The 14,168-nt window shown below is 45.7% G+C and overlaps 1 pseudogene; it reads right to left on the bottom strand.

The window, feature by feature from the left end:
* Window positions 1–12,422, bottom strand: part of LOC121272961 — a 43,824-nt pseudogene extending 31,402 nt beyond the window's left edge.
* Window positions 12,423–14,168: the final 1,746 nt, after the last annotated feature.

The raw sequence follows: 14,168 nt of genomic DNA, 5'->3' as shown, positions 1-14,168 counted from the left end.
AAATTGTAATGAAATCCTTTATGCTTTCCAAATGATTGAACATTTGGAGCTCCCGATTTCACGCTTCTAAATTGGAACATCTCAACTCACTAGGGCGGGGAGCTGGTAATTTGATTGCAAGGAAGGAAATTCGGGTCAGTTCCATAACAGGCGGGCAATCCATCCTGCTAGATTACTACCCATGTGGCAAAGACAAAATTTCTCCATTGTTTCATAAACACTGGCATCTCTTTTTGCACGTTTAACACCGCAAAGCATTAGCTTCCCAATGTATTGATGTGTCACTAATCCATCCAGACGAAAAGGTCCCAGGTTCAATTCCTTGTCTGTGCCCTAAGCTACACTCAGGAGGGGCAGGGGAGAGGCAATCCAACTCAGGGAGGGAAAAATATGGTTAGAGCCCTTGCTGCTAATCATTACGCTGCAACTCCATCTGAAATTGCCAATTCTGTCAGGCGGGAGCAGGATCCACCGCAGCCCAGATGCCACACAACTGAACTACTGGGCAACACCAGCTGTCAAGGTTCACAGGTGAATTAAGGCCGCTAAGACAAGGTGAAATAGTTCTTCAATTAAGAATCAGTGCCTGCTGGAGTGGAGAGGAGAAAACTGGCAAGATGTACAAGTTCTAAAGGTTACTGATCTGTAAAAGCTTAGTGGCTTGGCACAAAAGTGGGAGTAGAGAAAAAAAACAGGTTGGGAATTTCCTTGTGGTTTCTCCCAATCAGCTGCCATATCTTCAGAAGATTGACAGAAATTCTGGATAATGAGAATAAACAAGTGTTTCACTGTTGTATACTTGCCCCACATTTTTCCTTTGAAAGCAGCAACTTAGGCATCATTAGCGTAGTAATTAACCATCCAATTAAAACTACAAAATAATCTACACATTGCTCTTCCTTTACTTAATCCTGCCTTAAATTTAAATAATACAGCTTTTACGATGTCCTTCTCTACTTGCCTCTATCATAACATGGTCCCCAATCATATTAAAAAAGATAAATGCAAAGGACAAGAGTGTTGCGTATTGTCTGTTACCGAGTTTTTTTTTGAAGTAACAATTAATGAAAAGTCCTGGAACCCTCAGGACTAATCATGGCTACATTGGCCACAAGAATAGAAATCAACATAAAAAGCTTCAGTAATCACTGACAATTTGATACATCCGTGCACTCACACACTAATGCATTAAAAGCCCATTACAAAGATGCCATCCTCAACTAAATGCTGCTCTCTACGGAATTATCACATTTTTTTCTATCAATTTTCTTCCTGCTCTCCAAAGCTCATCGTCCTTGCTGGAGAATGGCTCCACAAATACCCTCCACTGCCTTGGCCAAGTGGTTACTTTTCAAATGTGAGTACTGAACTTCGGAGGGTGACACACAGCCCACTCTGACTCTGTCTACATGCGACATCGACCCAAATACATTTTCTAGCTAGTGACACTGGACGGAAATCAGGATCCAACTGTAACCACACAGCCCCACCACTCCCCTCCCCCCACACTAATCATGACCAAGATCAGCTGAATTCAGCACTGGCTTGGCGCTGATCCACTGATTTCCTGGGATTGTTTGATGTTGCTCCTCAGCGAGAATAAAGCAAGAGACAGGTAAGATTAAGAGGTCTTTAAAGATTGGGATACAGATAGCAAGACAAAGTGGTGTGGGAAGGATTCCCAAAGAGTAGGGGTGTATTGAAAATATGGTCATTGAGAATAGAAAGAGCTACAATCAAAATGCAGCGAGAGGGAGAAAACACTCATTCCTTTTTTCAAAATGCCAAATTGGCATGTGCCACAAACTGGCTGTTTATAACTTTAATAAACTTCCACTTCCGCTCATCTGAATTATAAACGGACCACATTTTTTCTGACTCTATTTCTATTCCATAATAATCAATGTTTTTGACCCAGAGGAGTCTGCCTGAACCACAGCTGCAGATAAAACAGGGTCATTATTTGTATATTACTAATTGTTTTATAATTGAGCTGCAGTAAGTGCATCCTGGACAAGCATATTGTAAGTGAATGGGTCAATATTTTACATGGATCAGCTTTTAGTTTCCATTGCCTTCATCGCGCTTCCTTAGTCTCTACCTGTGTTTGTCACCAGCTTTCCAAGCCAGGGTTTGCAGCTCTTAGGGAGTCAACCAAAAGCTCCCATCAGGTGTGCCTATGTCATCTTATTTGGATATTTGTCTGCACTTGTTTCTGTTGTTTTATACCAACATAAAGCATATTCTGCAGCCAACACTTTTAATAATTAAGGTAAGCGTCTTCTAGGAGTGTGCCTTAATTGCACAAGTTCCCAACAAGTCTGAGTGCACGTTTGTCTACCTATCTGTCTGTGTTTAACTGTATAGTGTGCGAGACTGTTTATCCACCTGCCTCTGTCTCTCAGTACTAAGGCCACATTTGGAACAGAGTGCATTTTGGGCAATCTGCTTTCAGAGGGGCATTCTCATTATTTCTGCCTTATTTATCGAGGAATAGCCAGGTGGAGAGTCAAAGCCCATAGTGCAAGTCAACACCCAAGCTGAAAAGCGCAGGAGAAAAGACAAAGTAAATTAAGAAGCGGTGATTCGGCGATGAGTGGGATTTTCTGGCCCCACCAGAGGTGGGCATTATGGCTGGCAGGAGTGGAAAATATCGCAAGGTTGGAAAAATGAGTTTACCGCCATTGCAAAAGTAGCCCAGGGTCGTCCGCTCCAGGCGTCAATGATGGGCCGCGTTTCCCGCCGGGAACATCACTTTAATTCATTTACATCTCATTATAAGGACTGCTCACTGAAATCATCCTCCCACGTTGGATTGGCGTCCAATCGGACCAATGTGTTTCACAATGGTATACAAGTGACATGCACCTGGCGGCCTACATGTGACTCCTGACTTCGAGGCTCGTTCGCCTACTTTGCGTCGCACAAGTCTCTACCTGCCAGACCAGTGGTAAGACAGGGGTTGGCTTTTACTGTGCTGCAGGGTAAGGCCTCCACTGGGGGGAGGAGAACTGGCCTGAGGCAAGGGAAGGGGCTGCAGGGTAAGACTTTCACTGGGGGGTAAGAGCGGGGAAGTTGCACTCAGACACACGACGGGGTGGGGGGATGGGGAAGCATCCTCAGCGCCAGGATGGGGAGAGGGTCGGTTGCAGAATGGCATAAGCAACTTTGGGCTAGGATTGCCGAGTGAAGAAGTGCTTCAATTTTGAGTTTGCAAAGGCTGTCCTTGACCCATTCCAGGCAGAGGGACGGCATGTCAGGCCAGTCTTGGTTGTGTCTAGGATGTTGTGCATAGGGTGTAGTCGTAACATCACGCGCACTGGTCCAGGGGGTTTCTGGCATCATACTGGGCGGCAGATGGCACACTCAGTTAGGGGCAGCATCTGCAGCCTTCAGATGGGGAAACGGTATTGTGGGGGCATTCGAGGGTGTCGGAAGGGTTACATGTCAGACTGTGCAAGCGTCCTCAAGATGGGGAGGGATGAGGTCCACATGGGCATAGGCACATCTGCCTCACCATGTTCTGGGTACAACTAAGGAATATCCACCACAATCAAGGAATACAAGGGGAAGATTGAGAGGTTCTTAGAGGGGGGAAACTTGAACATTAAGTTCCAGGATGATGGGAGGGATTTCCACACTCAGACAGGGAGGGTCCAAACTGGTCTGGTAGTGAGGCCTCAGCGCCACCGCCTTCCAACCTACAGCGATGGCACAGTACAAAATTAAAATGAGGAGATGCTCTGCTGGTGAGGCTCTGAGACCTGACTGGAGGGCAAGTGCATGCACAGTGGGGGCCGATTAAAGAGGCACTCAATTGAACAGTGCATTCCTAAATGAGGAGAAGCACAGCTGAGATATGTTAGGAGCCTTTCAATGACAATGCAGGGAATCGGGAAAGAGAAGCTATGATATAATTTCATGCAAGACTAATCCCGCAAAATGGGCACTAATTGATCTCCTTGTATCAACCCCTTGTACTCAGCATTGCGATTCCCCAGAGCAGTAACGCACTCCAGAACAACTGAGCAACTGGACAAGCTTCAGATGCGTGTTACAATCGTGACACTGGAAGCTTTTAAGTGAAGCCTCAGGCCCCCCTCAAATAATCTCAGTTCCTGACTAAACATTTCCTTCTTGTGTATTCAAAAGAGCGTGGTATTAGAGTGCAATGAATGAGGATCCAAGCGCATAGCCAAAGTAATGTCATAGCAGTCAGACATGTAAAGTGGGAGACGCACCTTGAAACAAACCCGGACTGTCCTGGATTTTTGGGCAACTAGTCTCCAACACTGGAACAAAGCCCTTGAACCCACATTCACTGACAAGTCATTGACAGAAATAGGACTTTTGCAGGCTCATGCTGACTCATGTCCGTTTCTCATCGATGCTGCAAAGAGGAGACCATCAGGAAGATTTATTGCTGCCTGCATAATCACACACAGGCAGGAGAAGATTATTACGATGGAGGCACCAGGCTCACCAAAGGGAGAAGCTAAACCCTGAAAACCAAGGGGCAGCAAAGGCCCCTCCGGACGCAGAGGATGAGGTTCACAGAGACATCATGCATAGGCACCTCGCAAGACCGAGATTGTGCAGAACTCGCAAGTCTTATCTGCAGATGAGCGAGAGACAGTGTCGCCAATGCCTCCGCATGTCCAGAGATCTGGTGACTCAAATTTGCCACATTCTCCAGGAATTGGCGCCACAGGAACTTGGAGGGCACCCATTGCCACTGGCTGTGATAGTAACCACCGCGCTGAAGTTCTACATAACAGGTTCCTTCCAGGGCTCTACTGGAGGCCTCTGAGGGATCTCTCAAATGACCAAGCACATGAGGTGATAGACGCCCTTTTAGCCAAGGCCCACAATTACATCAACTTCAACAGAGATCAAGCAAGCCAGGATGCCAGAGCAGTGGGTTTTGCAGCAATTTCCAGATTCCCACAGGTGCAGGGTGCCATCAACTGCACTCATGTGGCTCTAAAATCTCCTTGGCAACAAGCACTCCAACATATAAACAGGAAAGAGTTCCACTCACTCAATGTACAGCTGGTCTGCAACCATCAGAAACCTATCATGCAGGCTTGCGCCAGATACCAAGGAAGCGTCCACAACTCATATATCTTGAATAGATCACAGATCCAAACATCTTCAGAGGACCATGCAGAATCCAGGGTTGGCTCCTCAGTGGCAAGGGATACCTGCAAAGGATGTGGCTGATAGCACCCATGCAGTGGCCACAGAATCCTGCAGAAAGAAGGTACAACAATGCTCATGCCACTACCCGAGCATTGGTGGAGCAGACCATAGACGTCTAAAAGGTGTGATTCCAATCCCTGGACAGATCTGGCGGAGCACTCCAGTACAGTCCCCAGAGGGTCTCATGGATCATCGTGGCTTTCTGTGCACTGCACAACATGAGGGGAGGACAAACCGGATGCCGATATGGAGAAGCTGCATGTCTCCTCCGATGAGGAGGACATCGAAGGGGATGAGGGCATTGAGTTCAAGGAAGCCGAGGCTGCAGGGGAGCAGCTCACAGCACCAGCCAGACAAGGCAGGTTTGTGCCTGAGGTCCTCATAGCAACCAGATTCCACAAGGAGGATGACAAGTTGCAGTGAGTACCCTCTTGGACAAGTGCTTTCCATCATGGGCCAACATTACACCATTATCCTTACTTGACTATGCATGTGGACCAGCCGAAAATGACAACATTCAACCACTTGCATGTCAGACATTAAAACGCCTTCTCTTTAAGACACATATTGTGCCTTCATGGCCAGCCTGAAACCCTGGCCCTTGAAAACTCCAAAATGCTCAGGCGCCATGAGGCCCTGCTAATAAAGAGCAGAATTCGCTTCAGTACATCCTCACTCCTATCCTACTGATCCCCTCAACATTGTCTAAACCTACAATGTGCACTTGCAGAGCATGCTCAAAGGTTCCATTGACCGCCAAAAATCAATTGCAATTAGCATCACACATCTCAGCGAGTGCTTAGGTATGTGTTTAGGCACAGCGCTGCATCCCAATATTGTGACAAGAGCCTTGTGGACGCAATACAGACAATTATAGGTTGAGAAATGATCAAGGTTGTAGGTTCGGGCACCAGGGCAATATGTGGCTGAGAGGGACAGAGCTTCGGCACCTTGAGGTGAGCTTAGCAGATGTGCACTCGGCAAGTTGGAAATACGGTCGGCAGACAGGAGCACACACGAGCTCTGAATAGGGGTTCATATCATAAAAACCCTGCTAGATGACAGTTGGCACATGGAGTTGCATGATATATGACCCTTCTCCATGCGTAAACACATCTCCTTGTACACTACACCTCCACCTTTCAAGAATGCAGATGAGATAGGAGAACACCTCTGCCTCAATCTTCCACAGCTAAGAATAAACATGACAAGACCCTGCAAAGCATGTGAACGAAGTCCCTTCCACAAGCACACTTAACATTAAGGTTGAGGCATCACTGATGTCAAGAATGATCTGAAAAAGGGGCACATACCGTGGTGATATGGAAGCACACTACACAGACGAGACCCCTGACAGTGACATCAGTGATAAGTGGGGGAGGCACCATGGTATCACACTTGATTGACAGCAACACAGCTCATCATAAAAATGAGGCATACACAAGAGGAGATGTGAAATGGCTCTGATTCTATTTACATTTGTGACTATTATATACATGCTGTGAACACCAGTATCACAATTGTGTTCCTAAATTTTTTTACTTTCCTAACCTTATAATTACATTTGGGTGCATCTGCGACATCCACAGCGACGGTGGAGGCAGCTGCTGACTGCTACGCCTGTTGTCTGTGAAGACTTTAGTGGGCATCCTCTAGAGGGCCGAGACCTGGAGAGCCGCAACCTGTTTTGGGTGTCCTGCTGTAGGGCAGGTGGACCCTCTTCAGCCAGTGGAGTCAGAGATGCTGGAGTCACAGGAAGAAGGGATCGGGTTCGGCTGGGCACTCCTAGAGTCACCTGGGTAGATGGCCCCGGGGTGTCCATCTGGTCCTCCTCCCTTTGGGTGCCTGGGCCCTCTGGCTGACTCCTTGAGGAGAAAGGGCAGCTGGAGTGAGATTAAGGTGCCCGCCCCCCCCTCTCGTATGGCCACTGATGGATGCCACCAATGGCTACAGTGATGAGTGCAGCTCGTGCACCAGTGTAGGACCTCTGCCCTGGGCCAAGGTCTCCATGGCAGCTGCGATCCTGCCGCTGTTGACCTTAGTGTGTTGGCATGCCAGCGCTATCACCTCAGAATGAACACAGACTCCTCCGTCGTCCGTAGCAATCTGAGGGATGCAGCTGACACCCCTTCCTGATGTTCCCATGATTGCCCCTGCAGCTCCACCAACTAAGTTAGGACCAAGTCCGGACGCTCGTCATCTGACTCGGGCTCAGAAGAATCCTGGCCTCCAGCAGTGCTACAAGTGCCAGTGACCTTGGATGTCCCTGCCTCTGCCTGCTGTGGACCAAAATGTGTGCTGTGCTCACTAGATTGTGACCCTGAGGCTGCTCTAGAGCGAAGTCCCAACAAGGTGTATGTCTCTGCACTGTTGGAGGGTATGGGTGAGTGCAGTGACAGGTTTTCTGCTGTGTCCTCAGGATCCTCATCCGAGGTGTCGTCGGGGCTAGTGCTAAGGGTTGGCTGGGCTGATTGAGGCCATCAGGCACTAGGTTGAGGTTCCTATGAAAGAAAGCAGAGGTAATGAGTGCACGGCAAAACAGGACAATGAACTCATGGCATGGTTGTCTGAGGTTTGAGCTGGTGTACGATCCTCACGTAGGTGTTTGCAACCGACCTCGGAGATGAGAGGGTGTGTGTGAGAGTGAGTGGTGATGTCCTTTGAGCTGGCAGTGAGTGATGTGCCAGTGAATGTGTGATGGGCTTGTGAGTTGAAAGTGATGAGAGTTGACTTACCCTGGTAGCATGGATGAGATCACTCACCATCTTTCTGCACTGGGTGCCTGACCTCTTCTGTGTAGCGTTGGCACTGACCACTGCTACCACCGCCTCCCAAGCCAGATTGCTGAGCTTGCTGGACCTCCTGCAGCCAGAGCAGGGGTAGAGGACATCACAGTAGGCCTCAAATGCATCCAAAAAGCGCTCTACTGAGGTATCACTGAATTTGGGGGCTGCCGTCTTCTTGGCTTTCAGGGCCATGTCAGTGCAGCAGTCCTGGGCTACAGACATTGAGAATACTCAGTGTGGCTACATATGGCGCCCAGAGTGAGGAAGCAGTGAGCTCATAGTGGGGCAGGCAAATCAGAGGTTGCCCACTAGCGTTCCGGCATGTTTCCCATGCGTGCATATTTAATGAGGCAGGAAGAAGACAATACGGTGCAAAAACCCACCACTGCAGCCGGAGGGTAAAATGCCGATTTTCATGCCCGCCATCGCACTTAGTGCACTGAGGGGAAAATCCCACCCAGTGTTTCTTAGCACGGATGAAACAGCTCTATATGGTTATAGATTGATATCACCTATCCTATCCTGTCCTAGACAACATTATTTATTCTTTCATGGGATGTGAGCATCACTGGCAAGGCCAGCATTTGGTGCCCATGTGAGTGACTTGCTAGGCCATTTCCCAGGGCAGTTAAGAATCAACCACGTTACTTCCTAAAAGGAGGACATTAGTGAACTAGATGAGCTGATAGTTTCATAGTCACTATTACTGAGACTGGCTTTATACTCCAGATTTTTATTAATTTAATCTAAATTCCATTAGTGGTCACGGTGGGATTTGAACCCATGTCCCCAAGAGCATTAGTCTAGTCCCCTTGAATTGCTAGTCCTGTGACATTACCGCGACACCATCACCACCCCCTTCCTCAACCAACATCACCAAAATAAAAACAGAATTACCTGGAAAAACTCAGCAGGTCTGGCAGCATCGGCGGAGAAGAAAAGAGTTGACGTTTCGAGTCCTCATGACCTTTCGACAGAACTTGAGTTCGAGTCCAGGAAAGAGTATTTTATCTCTGTGTTTTTATCACCAAAATAGATGGTCATTCATCTCACTGCTGTTTGTGAAGTCCTGCTGTGCTCAAAATGGTTGTCATGATTGCTTATGTAACGAGAATCAGCATGACTCAAAGTGATTCATTACATACTGAGTACTCTGAGCAGTTTCTGAGAGACCTGTATAAATGAAAATCTTTCTTTGTTATGCTAATATGTAGACTTATTATTAGGCAGAAGCTAGCAGATAGAACCAGTAATTTGGCATCATGAGGAGGATAGGAATTAGGGAGTGGGAACGGGAAAAGAAAAAATTGTAGTAAACAATTAATTTGAAGAAGCTAACTGCAAAAAGAGTACCTTGAATGTAAATTACATTTCTATGTTGTCATTTCTAATTTTTAATCCTCCAAATTCTTATTTGAGGACTTCATTCAAAAGTTAATTCCCACCCAGCAGATATCAGCACAGGGAATCTTCAAAGCCCACATTCATTCGCCAGCAATGATCTCGATGTAACAGCAACTGGCATTTATATAGCACCAATAATGTAACAGAAAGTCACAAGGTACTTCATAGGAGCATTAAGAAGCAAAATTTAACACCAAGCCGGATAAGGAGATATTAGGGCAAACAATCAAAGCTTGGTCAATGAGGTAGAATTTTCTATGAGAAATTTCTTCACCCAGAGAGCGGTGAGCCTATGGCATTCGTTACCACAGAAAGCAGTTTGAGGCCAAAACATTGTATGTTTTCAAGAAAGAGTTAGATATAGCTCTTGGGGAGAAAGGGATCAAAGGATATGGGGAGAAAGCAGGAGCAGGCAATTGAGTTGGATGATCAACCATGATCATAATGAAAGGCGGAGCAGGCTCGAAGGGCCGAATGGCCTACTCCTGCTCCTATTTTCTATGTTTCTATGAAGGAACATCTTTAAGGAGGAAATTGAGGGGGAGAGGCTTAGGAAAGGAATTCCAGAGTTTAGGGCCTAGGCATCAGAAAATACAACCACCAACGGTTGAGCAATTAAAATTAGGAATACTCAAGAGACCAGAATTAGAGGAGCAGAGGGTTGTGAGGCCGGAGGAGATTAGAAAACACGAGGGGCAAGACCAGGGAGGGATTTGATCACAAAGATGAGAATTTTAAAACCAAGGCACTGCTTAACTAGGAGACAATGTCTGTCAATGAGCACTGGAGAGACGGATGAATGGGACTTGGTTCGTGTTAGGATAGGGGCAGCAGCATTTTAGATGACCTCAAGTTGTTTTGCACGCCAATCACAAGCTGTGCTTTTCATTCGGAACACGGAAAAGAAGCTTTTGATATCAACTGGATCAATTTTAAATGAACAATAACTATGAGTGGAATTTTACAGCCCCGTCACGGTGGGGGCAGGGTCAAAAAATGCAGCAAGCTGTTCCAAAGTCCATTGACTTCAGCTGGGTCATAAAATCCCTCCAGCGTAAATTCCCGCCCTATGGTCTAATCTGCAGATAATGCTAAACTTGGGAGTGGTAGGAAGTTGTAGAGTCTTGAAAAACAGCTAAGGAATTACAAAATAAAATGTTTACAAATAGGCATAATCATGACAGACGAAACCCAACTCAGATGAATGCAAGGTCCTTCCCAATAGAGAAAATAAATGGTAAATCTACTTACTAAATGATAGATAGGTTAAAATTCGAGACTTGAAACAGAATGAAACCAAACCATATCTCGCCATTTCAGAAGACCAATTAATAAAGCAAACAGAATACTGATCTACAACTGTAATTTAGTGTGGCAGACCAAGGCACTTTAAACACTGCATTCAGTCTGGTCACCATAGCACAAAGGACACATCCAGGCCTTGGATGCAGAGAAGGGCAGTAAAGCTGATCCCTAAGGTCAGAGGATGGAATTACAAGGGGACATTAAAATGAACTTGATTCTTCAACCTCAAAAGGAGCCGAATGAGAGGGTAAAGCCACAGAAATGTATAAAGTAGAGTAGAAAAGGTTTGTCCCTTTCATCATTTCAAGTTAAACCTCAGCCACAAAATAAGAAAACACAGGTACAAGGTGGTAAACGCAAGTTCAGGGCTGACTACACATACACATCACAACTAATCCCCGAAATAGGTTCCATTTGGGGATCAGAGAGTCGGATGTTGTGATGGAGATAACATGTTTCAATGGAAGGAGGAGGTGAATTGGCCAAAAGGTTTTCTCAACGATTCCTATGTAGCCTGAAAAACGCATTGTTATTTATTTTCTGCATCAAATTCCATGTGTGAATATTACTGTTATATGCTAGGGTTTCATTTGAAAAAAAATTAACAGCAGCTGCTGTGGGACTGTGATTAAAGCCAGCTGCTATGTGCAAACCACAAGCATTCTTCACTTTTACTATTTTAAACTATTCCTTTGTTACACATAAATGTTCCTATTTTCTTCTGCATGCTGTATCCATCCTTAGTCAGAAGGGTAGATCAATTCCTACAAAATTTATGGCACCAGAGCCCATTTTTGCCCATCATGTTTGCGTCGGCTGGAGAAGAGCCATCTCGCCTAATCCCAATTTCCGGCTCTTGGTCTGTAGCCTCATAGGTTACAGGAGTCGTGCATTCTAAGTACTTTATCCATGATGGTTTAAATACAGTGATGGTTTCTGCCTCTACCATCCTTTCAGGCAGCAAGTTCCAGGCCTCTTTGCTGAGGATAAATAGATATCTACTCTATCTAGGTTTCTCATAATTTTATACCATTGACCATGTGTCTGGCATTTCTAATTTTTATTACCTCCAATATTGAGCAAGATCAGGAATGAAGGGCTCTGCCACCCATTACTGAAACAGCACTGACCATATCTATCGAGATATCTATGGACACGGTTATTCCAGCTCCTGGGAATAAAAGAATTGTTGCAGAAAGAAATATATTTCCAATTTTCATTTCACCCATCCTTTAGGTGTCTCAATGATTTAGCCAAACCCTCCGTAACTACAGTCCTAGGGCTTGCACAGATAGAGACAGGAGACTTTCATCGCAGTCCAGGCAGGATTTAAGCCATGGTCAGTCTGCTAATCTAGTATATCATCCAGACTCCCACAGTTAAAAGGCCTGTCGGATCATTTGAGAAAGACTGTGCTTCTAGTATCTGTCTCGTGGAGCGATAGAGCTGACCGCTAAGGTGCAAACTATGTTAGACATCGCTTGGCGTGGCTCAGGAGCCCTACTCCGGATGAGAGTCTCTGCCGCACCTGCTGCAGATGAAGGCAGTGGGCTGCGAAGGTGTGGATCCACTGGCTTTTTGTTTTCTCTGGGTCCTCTTCTCAGCTCACTGAACTTTCCGCTTCTCCTCACCTCTTCCAATGCGTCTCCAAATAGTGAGCCTCCACAGGTCACAGCCATCAGCAACCATCTCCCCGTTGTCTGTGTCAATGTCAATATCCACCATCTTCGTATCTCACTTGCAAGTGTCCTTGCACAGCAGGTAGGGGTGTCTAGCAGGTCATGACCCTGTGGCCAGTTCATCTTCCAGGTCTTTGGGAATACGGCCATCGCTCATCTGATGAACTTGGCTGAGCCATCCTAGGTGTCATTGGCTTAGTAATGAATGGAATAATGGAATGAGAATGCTGCAGGACCTCTAAATTGGTGACCTGCCAAGAGAAGCCGAGGATACATCTGGGACAGCAAAGGTGGAAACTGTTCAGCCTTTTCTCCTGCCTACCATGTTATTCAGGTCTCACTACTGTAGTCCTGTATACACACTTGCAACAATGACAGTACAAGCCATCAAATTGGAATTCTCATTTAATACCACCATTTATGACCCATTCTCACATTTTCAGGGATGGAATGTTGGGAGCACAATCTCCCTGAATTTGCACAAAATACCATAATTAAAATCACTAGAACTTATTTTATTTGACATTGAGATCACAACTAATTTTTTTTTAATTCAAATAATTTTTGAAAACAATCTTGTTTTATATATCTAAAAGTAGGTTTTCTGACTGGTGCAATTCTCCTAGAAATGTTTAACGTGCTTGCACCAAAAGCTTCACTATATCTTTTTTAGCAGCAGAGGGAGGAATTCCGGATAAAGTGTTAAGCATTCATTCAAGACCAGCACTGACCAAAAACGTTCTCCTGATCTTTCCTTAGAAGTTTTGGCCATTTTAAGATGAGGGCTCCAAATCACTAGGCCATCCTACCCCATATTTAGAACAGACACAACGTTAACTTATTCCTCTGTATTTCTAAGTTATGATTTACAAATGTGGTCAAATAGACCACACTGCTTGGAGAGTATTCAAGGAGGAAATTAAAAATAATCCTTAAAAGGATAATATTAATAGTACAGTTTGGTGGTTCATCACGTTAGAGACAGTGGCTTGTGTAACTCCTTTCAACAACATCCACAATTTCAGCCACACCGCTATAGAAGTGCAGGCCAGTCATTTCCCCAAAATGGAAACCAAATCCAAAACAGAGGGACAGTCACATAGGTCACTCTCAAATACTAACTAGTGCCTGGCTTCAGAAGTGATACACACCTTGGAGTAGATCACCCGTAGACCCTCTCAGCCAGGTATGATGGTGTCTCTCAGCCAGGTTATAATGGTGTAAGAGAACACAAGGAAAGGGGGAAGGTCAATAAAAAATATCTAAATCAGAGAACTGTAAGTTCAGGCAGGTTCCATTATGGATTTGAGCATTTAGTCCAAGTTGGCACTTCAGTGCAGTAGTTGGGGGGAGTGTTGCATTTTCAGAGAAGCCATCTTTTGGATGAGATGATAAACCAATCATACTGCCTGCTTTCAGATGTATCAAGCCCCATCGCACTATTTGAGTAAGTGCAAGAAGATATCCCCCAGGTCCTGGCCAACTTCACTAACTGGTGAGGGGGCTGCTGGATGCTAGAACAAGCTCAGAAAACAAAGGCCGGAATTTTCCGCACCCAATCAGGATGGGCAAGATCAGAAAATTTTGCGAGAAGGCCCTGGCACAACATAAATCTGGGAAATGATTGTCCCCTCCCCCCATCAATGGTGGGCTGTATTTCCCATAGGCGGACATCAGGAACTTAATTTGAATACATTTGCACATCATTATTGCGGCCACATGCTGGAATCACCCCCACCACGTCAAATTTAAATCCCATGTCGGCATTATTTTAGAACGGCGTGGTTTATAA

Source organism: Carcharodon carcharias, chromosome 37 (genome assembly GCF_017639515.1).
Source record: "Carcharodon carcharias isolate sCarCar2 chromosome 37, sCarCar2.pri, whole genome shotgun sequence".
Lineage (NCBI taxonomy): Eukaryota > Metazoa > Chordata > Chondrichthyes > Lamniformes > Lamnidae > Carcharodon > Carcharodon carcharias.
This window is presented reverse-complemented; position numbering and strand designations above follow the sequence as displayed.